The 12,710-nt window shown below is 44.4% G+C and overlaps 1 long non-coding RNA gene across 1 annotated transcript in view; it reads left to right on the top strand.

Annotated features, from left to right (window-relative positions):
• Window positions 1-10,399, top strand: part of LOC145717329 (uncharacterized) — a 25,832-nt gene extending 15,433 nt beyond the window's left edge. Inside the window, exons 4-5 of the long non-coding RNA XR_014140477.1 lie at window positions 6,585-6,669; window positions 9,947-10,399. This is a non-coding gene — a long non-coding RNA (uncharacterized LOC145717329). The remainder of the gene's footprint in view (window positions 1-6,584; window positions 6,670-9,946) is intronic.
• The last annotated feature ends 2,311 nt before the right edge of the window (window positions 10,400-12,710 follow it).

Raw genomic sequence — 12,710 nt, 5'->3', positions numbered from 1 at the left:
GGGAGGGGGGTGGGAGGATGGGTTAGCCTGGTGGTGGGTATTGAGGAGGGCACGTTCTGCATGGAGCACTGGGTGTTATGCACAAACAATGAATCATGGAACACTTCATCTAAAACTAATGATGTAATGTATGGGGATTAACATAAGAATAAAAAAAAAAAAAAGGTCTTCTTTCAAACAAAGCCAGAAATAAAACCTACTGATCTCTTATTGCCAGAAACTCAATAGTCACCCCAAGTTGCTGTTGAACAAAAGTCTGCTAATTGGGGCTTATGATTAACTCATGCACCAGCTATCAATAATATCCATCCTTCTAGGTTATTTTTTCTGCTTACCTGTCTTTTCTATATTTACTACAATAAATATATTTTGATGTTGTAATGTTTGAACCTGGTAGAGGTTATTATTTTACATAGAATAAAGTGTGTCCTCTCCCATTAAAATATTTATGAGTTTTTTTCCTGTCTTGTAAATATAATGGGAATCTCATACTGCCACATGCGAACTGCCTGGTAAATTCGTTATACGTAAAATTCAATTCTTACATTTTGTTCTATCTTGAAGTAGAAATGCAGGTAGAGCACACAGCTTCTCCATTCCATCTTTAATTCATATATACATCATGTGTATAATATGTATTTATTGATCAAAAATTTTATGTGTTAAGAAGCCATCTTGATGGTTGTGCATCAGTGTCAATGTATTTAATGACACTAAATTGTTCACTTAAAAATGTTTAAAATGGTAAATTCTATGTTATGTATATTTTACCACATTAAAAAATAATTTAAAAGTTTTTTCAAATTAAAAATTGCAATGGACTTGTGTGTACCTTGTAACCTTTCTAAACTCACTTATTAGTTCGAGTAGCTTTTTGTATATTCCTTAGGACTTTCTGCGTACAATCATGCCTTACATCTTCTGTAAATAAAGACAGTTTTATTTCTTCCTTAAAAAAAAAAGAGGCACCTTGGGGTGCCTAGAGGACTCAGCTGGGGGAGCTTGTGACTCTGGATCGCAGGGTTGTGAGTTCGAGCCCCACGTTGTGTGTAGAGATTACCTAAAAATAAAATCTTTCAAAAAAGAAAGAAAAGAAAAAAGGCGTCTCTACATTAACAAAGCAAAGGCTACCAGAGTCCACGATCTTTTTCTCTGTTCCCTCAGACGCTTCTAAAATACACCAGGGAGGAGGAAACATGTCACAAAAATGTCAACTCAGGGCGCCTGGGTGGCTCAGTTGGTTAAGCGACTGCCTTCGGCTCAGGTCATGATCCTGGAGTCCCTGGATCGAGTCCCGCATCGGGCTCCCTGCTCGGCGGGGAGTCTGCTTCTCCCTCTGACCCTCCCCCCTCTCATGTGCTCTCTCACTCTCTCTCTCTCAAATAAATAAATAAAATCTTTAAAAAAAAAAAATGTCAACTCAGATTAGAGAAGATAAGACTTAAATTGCTTTGATTCCAACACGTGAGACCAGTTTGAGAATAACTCTACTTCAACCTGTGATTCACAGAAAACCACCTTAAGCCATGCATGGTTTCTGAGCCATGGAGGTGCTATGGCCCGAGGAAGTGGACACAGGTTGTTTCCAGGCTCCTTGGTTCATCAGCTCCTTATTTGATGACAGAGTGATTCAACCAGGGAGCACTGCTTCAGCCTGTTTGGTCTGGATCAGTCCAGAAAATAAACTCGCTGACGTCCTTCTATCCCTAATTCATAGGCGGTGACGAAGCAAATCAGGGAAGGGACTTTTCACTCGGGAATGCTCACAACGGTCACAGACCCACCCTGAGAACCTGCACAAAGGGATCGCCTGAGACCTGAAGGCCCTCGGGTCAACAGCTAGTCTTAAACTGGAGAGGTGAGGAGCCAGAGGGGCAGGCCGGCCAGGACTAAGAAAACAGGAGCTCCGAAACAAGCAAACAAAAACGATTCCTAAGAAGTCTGGGGAAAGAAACTGAGGGTTACAGAAGGGAGGGGGTGGGGGGAGGGGGTAGCCAGGTTATGGGTATTAAGGAGGGCACGTGTTGTAATGAGCACTGGGTGTTATATGCAAATAATGAATCGTTGAACACTACATCAAAAACTAATGATGTACTATATGTTGGCTAACTGAACATAATAATAAATAAATAAATAAATAACTATTCATAAGAAGTGCTAAAAGGTGAGCAGTGCCTGGCTGGCTCAGTCGGTAGAGCATTCACCTCTTGATTTCGGGGTTGTGGGTTCAAGCCCCCATTGGGTATAGAGATTATACACATTGGGTGTATAAACCTTAAAACAGTAAAAGTACTAAAAGGTGAAAATAGGGCTGGACCTTCCAAATTGCAATTAGATTGCTCAGTAACTATTCTTAGAACTTTATTATGTTGATTTAACAAACCAACTTAGCAGCAGACTAAAACCTTGTCGAAAATTAATTTCTAGGGGCGCCTGGGTGGCTGAGTCCATTAAAGTATCCAACTCTTGATTTTGGCTCAGGTCATGATCTCAGGGTCCTGGGATCAAGCCCCTCTGTCAGGCTCCCTGCTCAGTGGGGAGTCTCTGCTTCTCCCTCTACCCTTCCCCTCCACCACCCACTTGCGCTCTCTCTCTCTCAAATAAATAAATCTTTTTAAAAAAAGTTAATTTGGGGGGCGCCTGGGTGGCTCAGTCGTTAAGCGTCTGCCTTCGGCTCAGGTCATGATCCCAGGGTCCTGGGATCGAGCCCCACATCGGGCTCCCTGCTCAGTGGGAGGCCTGCTTCTCCCTCTCCCACTCCCCCTGCTTGTGTTCCCTCTCTCACTGTCTCTCTCTCTGTTGAAAAATAAATAAAATCTTTAAAAAATAAAATAAAATAAAAACAATGGAAGCTCTAGAAAATAAAGGAATGATAACTCAATCCCAGACGCTTGAAGAAATCAATTTATAAAATATAACAACACATTAAAGCAGTCATAGGAAATATTGTATCTTACCATATTGGAGATATTTTTAAATTTCATCAGAAAAAGAAAAACCTGTGAAGGCATAGAAGCGCAAACGACAAGGATCAGAGTCTGCTTCTCCCTCACCCTCTCCCTCTGCTTCTAACCTGCTCATGGTCTCTCTCCCTCTGTATCTCTCGGTCTCAAATAAATAAATAAAATCTTAAAAAAAAAAAAAAAGAGTGAGAGAGAATCCTAAAAGAATATTCTCAAATTTATACTTGGGATACGTTTTTTGTTTAAAATCAATATAAAGAGGCGCCTGGGTGGCTCAGTCGTTAAGCGTCTGCCTTCGGCTCAGGTCATGGTCCCGGGGTCCTGGGATCCAGTCCCACATCGGGCTCCCTGCTCGGCGGGAAGCCCGCTTCTCCCTCTCCCACTCTCCCTGCTTGTGTTCCCTCTCTCGCTGTCTCTCTTTCTCTGTCAAATAAATAAATAAATAAAATCTTTAAAAAATATATTTAAAAAAATCAATTGTGAAGCACATAGGTTGTAATCACAGGATACTTGCTGCTTTTTATGCTTTTAAACTTCCACAATCAAAACTGTGAAAGTTCAGTTGTGGACTGTATCTTTTTAATTTTAAAATGTTTAGGTTTTTTAATGTGAAGTGCATTGGCTGGATCCTGAGTGCTTGATTTCAGCCTGGTCAGTTATGTTGCTTTTTAATGCTCTGGCTTCAATAAGAGAAATAAAAAGACTCAATTAAGCATATTGCAGAGCAGTGCTCCTTACACTTTAATGCGCATACAGATAACCCAGGGATCTCCTGAAAATACAGATTCCATTCAGGGGATCTGGGGTGGGATCTGAGCTGATGTATTTTCACGAGCCTCCAGGTGATGCCAAGGGAGAGCACAGCTAGAGATCAGTGGCTCTCCAAATGGGTGCGTGAGAATCACCCGGAGGGAGGGCTTGTTAAACCAGATTGTTGGGTTTCTGATTTAGAAGTTTAGAAATTCTGCATTTCTAACAAGTTCCCAGGCAATGCGGATGTTGCTTGTCTGGAAACCACACCACTGCTGTCAAGGAAACACTATTAGATTGTGAGACAGAAAACGTGGGTTTAGGGGCGCCTGAGTGGCTCAGTTGTTAAGCGGCTGCCTTCGGCTCAGGTCATGATCCCGGGGTCCTGGGATCGCGCCCCGCATCGGGCTCCCTGCTCAGCAGGGAGCCTGCTTCTCCCTCTCCCTCTGCCCCTGCTTGTGTTCCCTCTCTCGCTGTGTCTCTCTCTGTCAAATAAATAAATAAAATCTTTAAAAACAAAAGAAAAGAAAACGTGGGTTTAGCCTCAGCTGTTGCTAACTGGCCCTACGACTCCATCAGGCAGAAATACATTCAGCGGCAATTAACAGAACATTCAATTAACAGTAGGCTACACAAATAGTATAGTTTGTTTTTCTCACTTGGTAGTCCACAGGTGGACAGTTCAGGGTTGGGACATCTATTAGGAAGCCACCCAGGATACCTGGCCTGTCTATCTTTGTGTCCCACCATCACTCATGTGTGGCCTTGGTGCTCATGGATACAAGATGGTGGCTGGACCAAGTTCCAAGGAGAAGACTAGGAGCAGAGCAAAAGAGGCAGGGGCCTCCAGCTGCACTTGCCTTTTTGAAAAAGTTGCCCCAGGAGTCTTGCTCCATGACTTCTCTTTACCTTCCACAGGCAAGAACAGAGGCAACCATACACCCATCATTGAGAGGTGACTAGAGAGAGGGGGCTGGATTCGCAACCAACATTAATTACCACAGTGACCTCAGACATACACACAGATCTTAATATAATATCAAAACTAGAGAAGTTCCAAAACCTAAGTACGCATCTCAGCTCTCTGAATCCCAGCTTCCTCATCCGTAAAGTGTATGGGATGCACTATGGGCATTTTGGGCGGGACGGTTCATCACCGTGGGGCTCTACTGCACACTGCAGGATACTGCATCTCTGATCTCTAGGTACGAAATGCCGGGATCCCCCACCCCCACTACTGTGATGAAACCAAATAGGCCTCTGCTGGTTTGCAAATGCTTCCAGGTTGGGGTGGGGCATGGGAGGGGACTATCTTGTGGGATTGGAAGCCACTGTCCTAGATCAGGTCTGGTCCCCAACTGTCTGGTTCTCTCTGGGCTCTTTCATAAAAGCTAGTTAGTTCTTGAAGTCCTGGCTACACAGCAGGAACATGGATCCCCATTCTCCACCTCATGGTGGATAGGTATTCCTTTAGCTCCTTATTGCTACTTTTAGACAATTACTATTGTACCTTGCTGAAAAGGCCCTCCTCCTCCTTTGAGGCCCATGGTATCCACCACCATCAGATTCTTCTACCACTGGCTCCAATCATCTACCTATTTCTAAATCACTCCTCCATGTCCTCCAGAACTTCCACTCCAAGCTTCAAATTCCTCCTAGGTGTCTTTTAGATCCATATGGTTGGTCTTGGCTGGACTTGACCTCCTCACCTCTAATGCCCTTTACTACTTCTCTCCTTGTCACCCACACAATGGATGGACCTCAGTACTTGCCATCCTGTGAACTACTTAAACTTAAACTTGACCGGCTCCTTCTTGCGCCACTATTTCCGGTACCTCCACCTTCTCCTTCCCTTTGTCCCATTCATCTTCCTAATGTTGAAAAGGTGGATTTTACTCCAAGCTAGCAGCCCCTTCCTAGCTGCACACCTTTCTCCACACAGCTTCTGGACAAGCTGGGTCATCCCTCCTGTAGTCCCCTGATCTTCACCCCATCCTCCTGGTAAAACCCCAGCCCTGGCTTTAGCTGCCTTTCTGCCCTCTGACTTATACACTTGAGCAGCTGAACACAGCTGGAGACAGTGCACACCCACGCAAAGTGTTGCCATGACAACCGGGTGGTGGGCCTGTGGTCCCTCTGCTCGTCCTTGTCAGCCTTCTTTGGTTCCCTACCTTATCAACTCCCCTGTCATTCTCACTCTCAGCAGATAACTTCACTCCTACTTGACAGTGAAAATAGAAGCCATCAGTCAGAAGCCCCCTCAACTTCCTGCCCCCCACTAAAACACTTATTTTTATCTACACTCATCCTTTCCTCCCTTTTATTGTGGGAAAAGTTTCCTTCCTGTGGTTAATCCCTCCACCTGAGCCCTGCATCCCAATAGCTCCAGCCTCCTCAGGGACTTCGGCTCTCAAAGTCCCCTCTCTGAGCCTGCAGCACCACCACACAGAAACCTCTCCCATGTCCTCAAACACAGTGTTCTCCAGACCCCACGTTCCCATCTCCACGGTGCAAACCTCCCCTTCTCTCTTTTCCTTTGCAGCTGGAGTTCCTAGCCTTTTTCACACCATGGATGCCTTTGGCTGTCTGGTGGATAATGTTCTTGAATGCCTGCAATATGCATAGAATTACCATGGACATCAATTACCGTGAAATGCAGTTGTTACAATAGATTTTTAAAATTTGTGACATCGTTATACATGTGCTTCTTTCTTTTATTCTTGTGTGTCCTTTGTTAATGCATTAAATAGCAAAATCTTGACGTGGGCCTATAATAACGCCCATATTTTTAAGTAGTGATGATTATAAACACTATTTCGCAACAGCTGTGTCAACTGTAATGTGAAGTAAAAATAGCTGTGATTTTTACAGGTGACAAAGTCACAGTTACTACTCATACTACTGAAGATTGATGCCTGCAGTCATAATTGAAGGGGAGACGATATTTTAATTAGAGGTGGGTGAAAAATCAAGGTGTAATTTTCTTCCCATCCAAGTTCATGGGTCCCCTGAATTCTTTCCATAGACCCCCTGCAGGGGATCTGTGGGCATCAGATTAAAATGACGTTTTAAAGTCCATCCTCCCTGCCCACCTCCTTATCTTCCATTTGTGTCTCAATTTTATGATTCTCCAAATATCCATTAGTGCCAACTATGTATAATGGTAAGTAAGCTTTTGCAATCTGGTTTTTACTCTCATGGCCCAGGGTCAATATCTCCACCAAAGTCACCAATGGTCCCCCAAATGTGAAGGTCCCTTTTCCATCTCCATATTACTCCAAATCATTTCCTCCTTGGAATTTTCTCTTTCCTAGGCTCCTACAGTATCCTCCCCCATGGCTGTGCCTTGAGCTGCAAGTAAAAACAGAATCCAAATCAAATAGCTTAACCATAAGGAAAAATGTATTGTAAGTTTTTTAAAAAGATTTTATTTATTTATTTATTTGGATAGCAAAGCAAGATTTTATTGAGCAATAGTAAAGCATATTGAATGATAGTACAAAGCTCCTGAAGACGGAGAGGACCTGAGAGGGTTACCTATTTATTTATTTTAGAAAGAGAGAGAGCTCGTGCTTCTGTAAGCAGGGGGGAGGGGCAGAAGGAGAGGGAGAAGGAGAAGGCAAGGAGAGGGGAGGAAGAAGAGGGAGAGAAGCCCAAGCAGACTCTGGGCTGAGTGTGGAGCCCTCGAGCAGGGCTCGATGAGGGGCTCGATGTGGGGCTTGATCTCACGACCCTGAGATCATGATCTGAGCTGAAACCAAGAGTCTGACGTTTAACCAACTGAGCCACCTAGGCACCCCAAAATAAATCCTACATTTTAAGAAGTCCAGCTATGAAGCTGCTCCAGGGCTGATCAATTCCACGGCTTAGCAATGACATCCGGGACCCAGTGCCTTCCATCTTTCTGCTCTACCACCCTCAGCATGATGGCTTATCCTCAAGATGCTCTCCTCTACACATTAAAGAATGACTGTGGCAGTTCCAGGTGCCATATCCAAATGTGGTAACACACAGCTAAAGAACAGAGCATCTCTTCCTGTATGTCTATTTCTAATCAGGGAGGAGACCTTCCCCAGGAGCCCCCAGAAGACTTTCCTCACATCACATTGACCTCAGTTGCATCAGATGTCCCTTCCTAAATAAGTCCCTGGCAAGGAAACTGTGATGACCATAATTGGCTTGGATTAATCAGGATTTATTGCCAAACCACTTGGAAGAAGGGTGGAATGCAGAACAAAATCAGGGCTCTGCCAGAAGTGAGTAGGCAATCCAACCTCACTGACACACACTAGTTTTTCTTCTGCTTTTTGCTGGCTCCTTCATTTTGTCCTTGCAATGCACTCCTCCTTCCTACCCCATATGTGTTGTATTCTATCGGGTTCTCTTCCAGTCCTTTTCCAGTCTAGGACCATCCCACACCACAAATTCTCCCTGAGCGACCCTATTCACCCCTATGGCTTTAACTGCCACTTGGGTATTGCTCACTCTCCATCTAGAACTCTCTCCTTAGCTCTAGACCTATGAATTCTCTGTCACCTACTGGGCCCCTAGCTCCATCTGGATATTCCCAGGCATCTCAAACTCAACCTGTGGATCCATGCTCCTCTTGACTTCCTTGTGTCTCAGTAATCACCCAGTGATTGAAATCTGTCCTCTCACACTCCTTCCTCTCCCTTACACCCATTACAGAATCTGTCATCTTAAACTCCTATAGATTCTTCCCACTCAGTGTTTCTAGAATCGGTCCCCTCCTCTTCAAACTTGGGCAAGGCCCTGCTCCTTTCAGGCCTGGGTGGTAACCTTGATGTGTCACTGATGCTGGAGGGATCTTTCTCCAGCCCAGTGCCTGGTTCAGCAACCCTCAGCAGCTTCCTGTTTTGCAAGGCACATCCAGGTCTGGTCCTGGCTGACTTCTCCAGTTCACTACCTGACGCTTTCCTCCTTCACCCTAAACTCAGCATGCCATCTCTCACATCCAGCCTGCACACGTGCTGCTTCTTCCACACCAGCAGCCCCCTCAACATGCGCACGTGCACAGTGCACGCACATACACATCTTTTTTTTTTCCTCCGTGTGCGCTCAAAAATACTTTCGTTTTTTCACAAAACTTATTTTTGTCACCTACCATGTGTTGGCCACCTTTCCATGCTGATGATACTTCTACCTTATATTTCTTTTTTTTTTTTTTTAAGATTTTATTTATTTATTTTGAGAGAGAGAGAATGAGAGAGAGTGAGCACATGAGAAGGGGGAGGGTCAGAGGGAGAAGCAGACTCCCTGCCGAGCAGGGAGCCCGATGCGGGACTCGATCCAGGGACTCCAGGATCATGACCTGAGCCGAAGGCAGTCGCCTAACCGAGCCACCCAGGTACCCCATACCTTATATTTCTTAAAAATGGCTCCTTTGTGTTCCTTAATAGGGATCACTATAAGTTTATTTAAACCCACCCCTCTGGATGGACATATGGACGGCCAGGTTGCTGTTCAGCATTATGAACACCGCTGCAGCACACATCCCTATATATATACATCTTTGTGCATATGTTCCAGCACATGTCCCTAGTTATCAGGGACCCAGGTTATTCCTGGAAGTAGAATTGCTGGGTCAAAGGTTATGTGATTTTACATATCAAGAGAACTGCCAGTTTACTCTCCAGAATGTATCCAGAATGTATCCATTTAAACTACCACCAATATAAAAATACTGTATTAAAGCATCCATTTCTCAGAAGCCTCATCAACATTAGATATCTTTAAATTTTTGCTTATCTAATATTTTGCCTTAAGTTTGAATTTTTCTGATTACTAGTTAGACTGAGTATCATTTTACATTTTTATTTATCATGAACCGTTTATTCCTTTTACCTATTTTTTGACTATTCATTCTCTCCTCCTCCTCCTCCTCCTCCTCCTTCTTCTTCTTCTTCTCCTTCTCCTTCTTCTTCTTCTTCTCTTCTTCTTTTTCTCCTTCTCCTTCTTCTTCTTCTTCTCCTTCTTCTTTTTATTAAGAAACTCTACCCCAACATGGGGCTCGAACTCACAACCCTGAGATCAAGAGTCACATGCTCTACCAACTGAGCCAGCCAAATGCCCCCTTGCTTGTTTTCTTCTTATTGATTTGTATCCCCCTCCATTTTCTCCACCTGGCAGAAATGGAAAGCATAACCTGCTAATAACCGGGAGGATTTATGTTCAGCTCTGTACGTAAGCGTATCTCCAACCCATTTCTACAGGTGAGAAGGAGCCTCCGGCTGGTCAGAGATGGCTTCTTCGAGGAAACCCACCTTGCAATTTCTCCAGCTCAGATCAAGTCACACGTTCTAACCTGTTTGCCTATAACTAGGATTTGAAGGAAGTTTTCCCACTTCTGGGAAACTAGAAGGAGGAGCAAGGCACTGTGATTAATCACAAGATAAGGTTGAAATTAAACTCTTTCATTTCACAAGTGTTCCTAAACTGCTTACAGGTTAGTATTTTAAAGGAAGCAGACAGCCGTTCCAGACTCACAAGGAAGGGAGGGCTGGCAAGTCTACTCTCATCTCTCAAGCTTTCCTCTTCACCTGGGCACTTAGAGAGGGGCCTAGCAGAGCCTCTGAAGACAGCCAGCCCTTAGGAGCAGCTCCATCAGGGGGAGTGAGCCCCAAGGAGGAGCTCAAACTTCAAAGGGAGCACCCAGGCCCTCCCCGAAAGGGTGAGGCTGCCAGTCCTCCCAGGGGACACCCCCAACAGCCTGGCCCAAGTGGAGGAAGTGGGCTGGGAGGCTGGCGTGGGGTGAGGGGAGGGAAACTGAGCAGAGGCCTGGGAGGGGACGGGTATGGGGTAAGCCAGAGTCTTCTAAAGAAGCCCAGAGGGTTCTTGGCATCCAGGGCTGGAAGGTGGCCAAGTTCTCATAAAAAAAGAGAAAGTGAGAGAGAAAAGAAAACAAAAAACTTCGTCTGAGCATGACTCTTGGCAGTGGTGCCTTTGCCAGGGCCTCTGCAGCAGCTCTGAGAGAGCCCGCCAGACAGGGACAGACAGACAGCCCAGTGGAGCAGAAGAGCAGCCAGAAGCCAGCCCCGCATCAGACTGGGGGATTAGAATGTTCTGGGGGTGGGGGGCGCTGCACCCACTCTTCAGTAAATGGCTTGGAGACCATTGGCCATCCATATGGAAAAGATAAAGTGGATCCCTATCTTACAGCAGGCCTCCAAATAAGTTCCAGATGAACAAAGACCTACAGGGTGTTTTGTTCAAGGCAAGATATGCTCAGAGACTAAGTTTGTCTTTGCCAATAATTTATTTAACACAGGTTGACTGTAAGAATTATAATTTATAGTAATAATATTTCACAAGCCAAGAGCATGCAGGATAATAATACACCAATAAAGAACTAACATATTCCAAACCAATGATAGATTAATTACATTACTGTTCCAGGCAAAGGGGAGATGAAAGAAATAATGTTCAATATTAGTTGAGGTGTACCTTTCTATGAGTTGGTTCTCGGTAGTGTCAGTCCTTCCGACTAAAAGCTGGGCATCAGCTGCCTGCTCAGGTCCCTCTCTGCTGGGGCACATAGCTAGCAGGAGATGGTGCCAGTGTTGGCAGGCAAGGTAGCTGCTCTGAAGATTATTCCTGCAGGGATGGCTAGACAGCTTGCACCACCACTACCTAGGAGGAGTTGCCTCACTAAGGCAGAAGCAGATGTCCCTTCTCTTCCTGAGACTGCTGTGTGGTTTAACACCACGGCCGACCAAGGTAGCCTGGCCACAGCAGGAGTGTCTCAAGATCTCCAGAGAACTATTTAGGTCAGCAAAGAGTAGGCTTGTCCAGACCAAACACTTTTGAGTTGCTGGTCACACCTCTTGGTTTTTAAAGTTTAAAAAAGTCCACCATGTGATGGACACCATGGCTGGCTGTTACTATGGTGTCAATGATGTAATGGTCCTCTCCGCTCCAAGTGCTAAGAGTTCGATAAGAAAGTTCTAATACCCAACTTCAAAACAATTTCATGAGAACAAGTTCAAATCACAAACAACTTTGTCCAAAACAAGTTTTCAAAACGTGGATTTGAAATCGTAACAAGTCAGTACACAACACAGGGAAGAAGCAAAACTACTATGGGGGATTTGGAAGGAAACATAGAAGGACAGATTTATGATACTGGGAAAGGGGATGATTCTTTAACAAGGTATAAAACATACAAAACAGAAAAGAAAAGTAGGATAACTGTCTACATTAAAATCTTCACTATCCCAAAAGACACCAGATGCAAAATATAAAGACAAGCCATAAGGGTGCCTGGGTGGCTCAATCGGTTAAGTGTCTGCCTTTGGCTTGGGTCATGATCCTGGGGTCCTGGGATCGAGCCCTGCATCAGACTCCTTGCTCGGCAGGGAGCGTGCTTCTCTCTCTCCCTCTACCTGCTGCTTCCCCTGCTTGTGCTCTCTCTCTCTCTCTCTCGCTATCTTTCTCTCTCTCTGTGTCAAATAAATAAAATCTTTAAAAAACAAAGACAAGCCATAGACCAAGTGACAATATTTGTGACCCATACAACTAAGAAGAAATTCGTAGAATATCTTATGTCTAAAAAAAAAATAGCCCAATAGAAAAATGGGCAAAGGATATGAACAGGCAATTCTGAAAGGTCTAACAACCACAACAAATCAAGTCAACCTCCCTTGTGATCAGACTGTGTGGAAACTGCAATCATGAGATCCCATTGGGCATCCATGGGATGGACAAAAATTAAGATCTGATAACCCAGGTGTGGATGCGGGTATAAGGAAATGGAAACTCCTTTGCTGGTAAGAGTGTAAATTGGTACATCAATCTAGGAAAAAATATGTGAAAACTTGTAAAGTTTGTAAGCTTTCTAAAGAAGATGCACATGCCAGTGGTAGAGAACTTGGTAGTGGTAGTGACCAATCCTGTATTCATTCTATGTAATAAGGGATAAGTAGAAATAATCTAATCACCCCCATGTAGGAATAGAATAAACTATTTTATTCATCCAGT

Source organism: Leptonychotes weddellii, chromosome 15 (assembly GCF_054177405.1).
Source record: "Leptonychotes weddellii isolate Sample4059 chromosome 15, ASM5417740v2, whole genome shotgun sequence".
NCBI classification, from domain to species: Eukaryota; Metazoa; Chordata; class Mammalia; order Carnivora; family Phocidae; genus Leptonychotes; species Leptonychotes weddellii.
The sequence above is the reverse complement of the archived record's forward strand: the minus strand, read 5'-3'. Positions and strand labels throughout refer to the sequence as shown.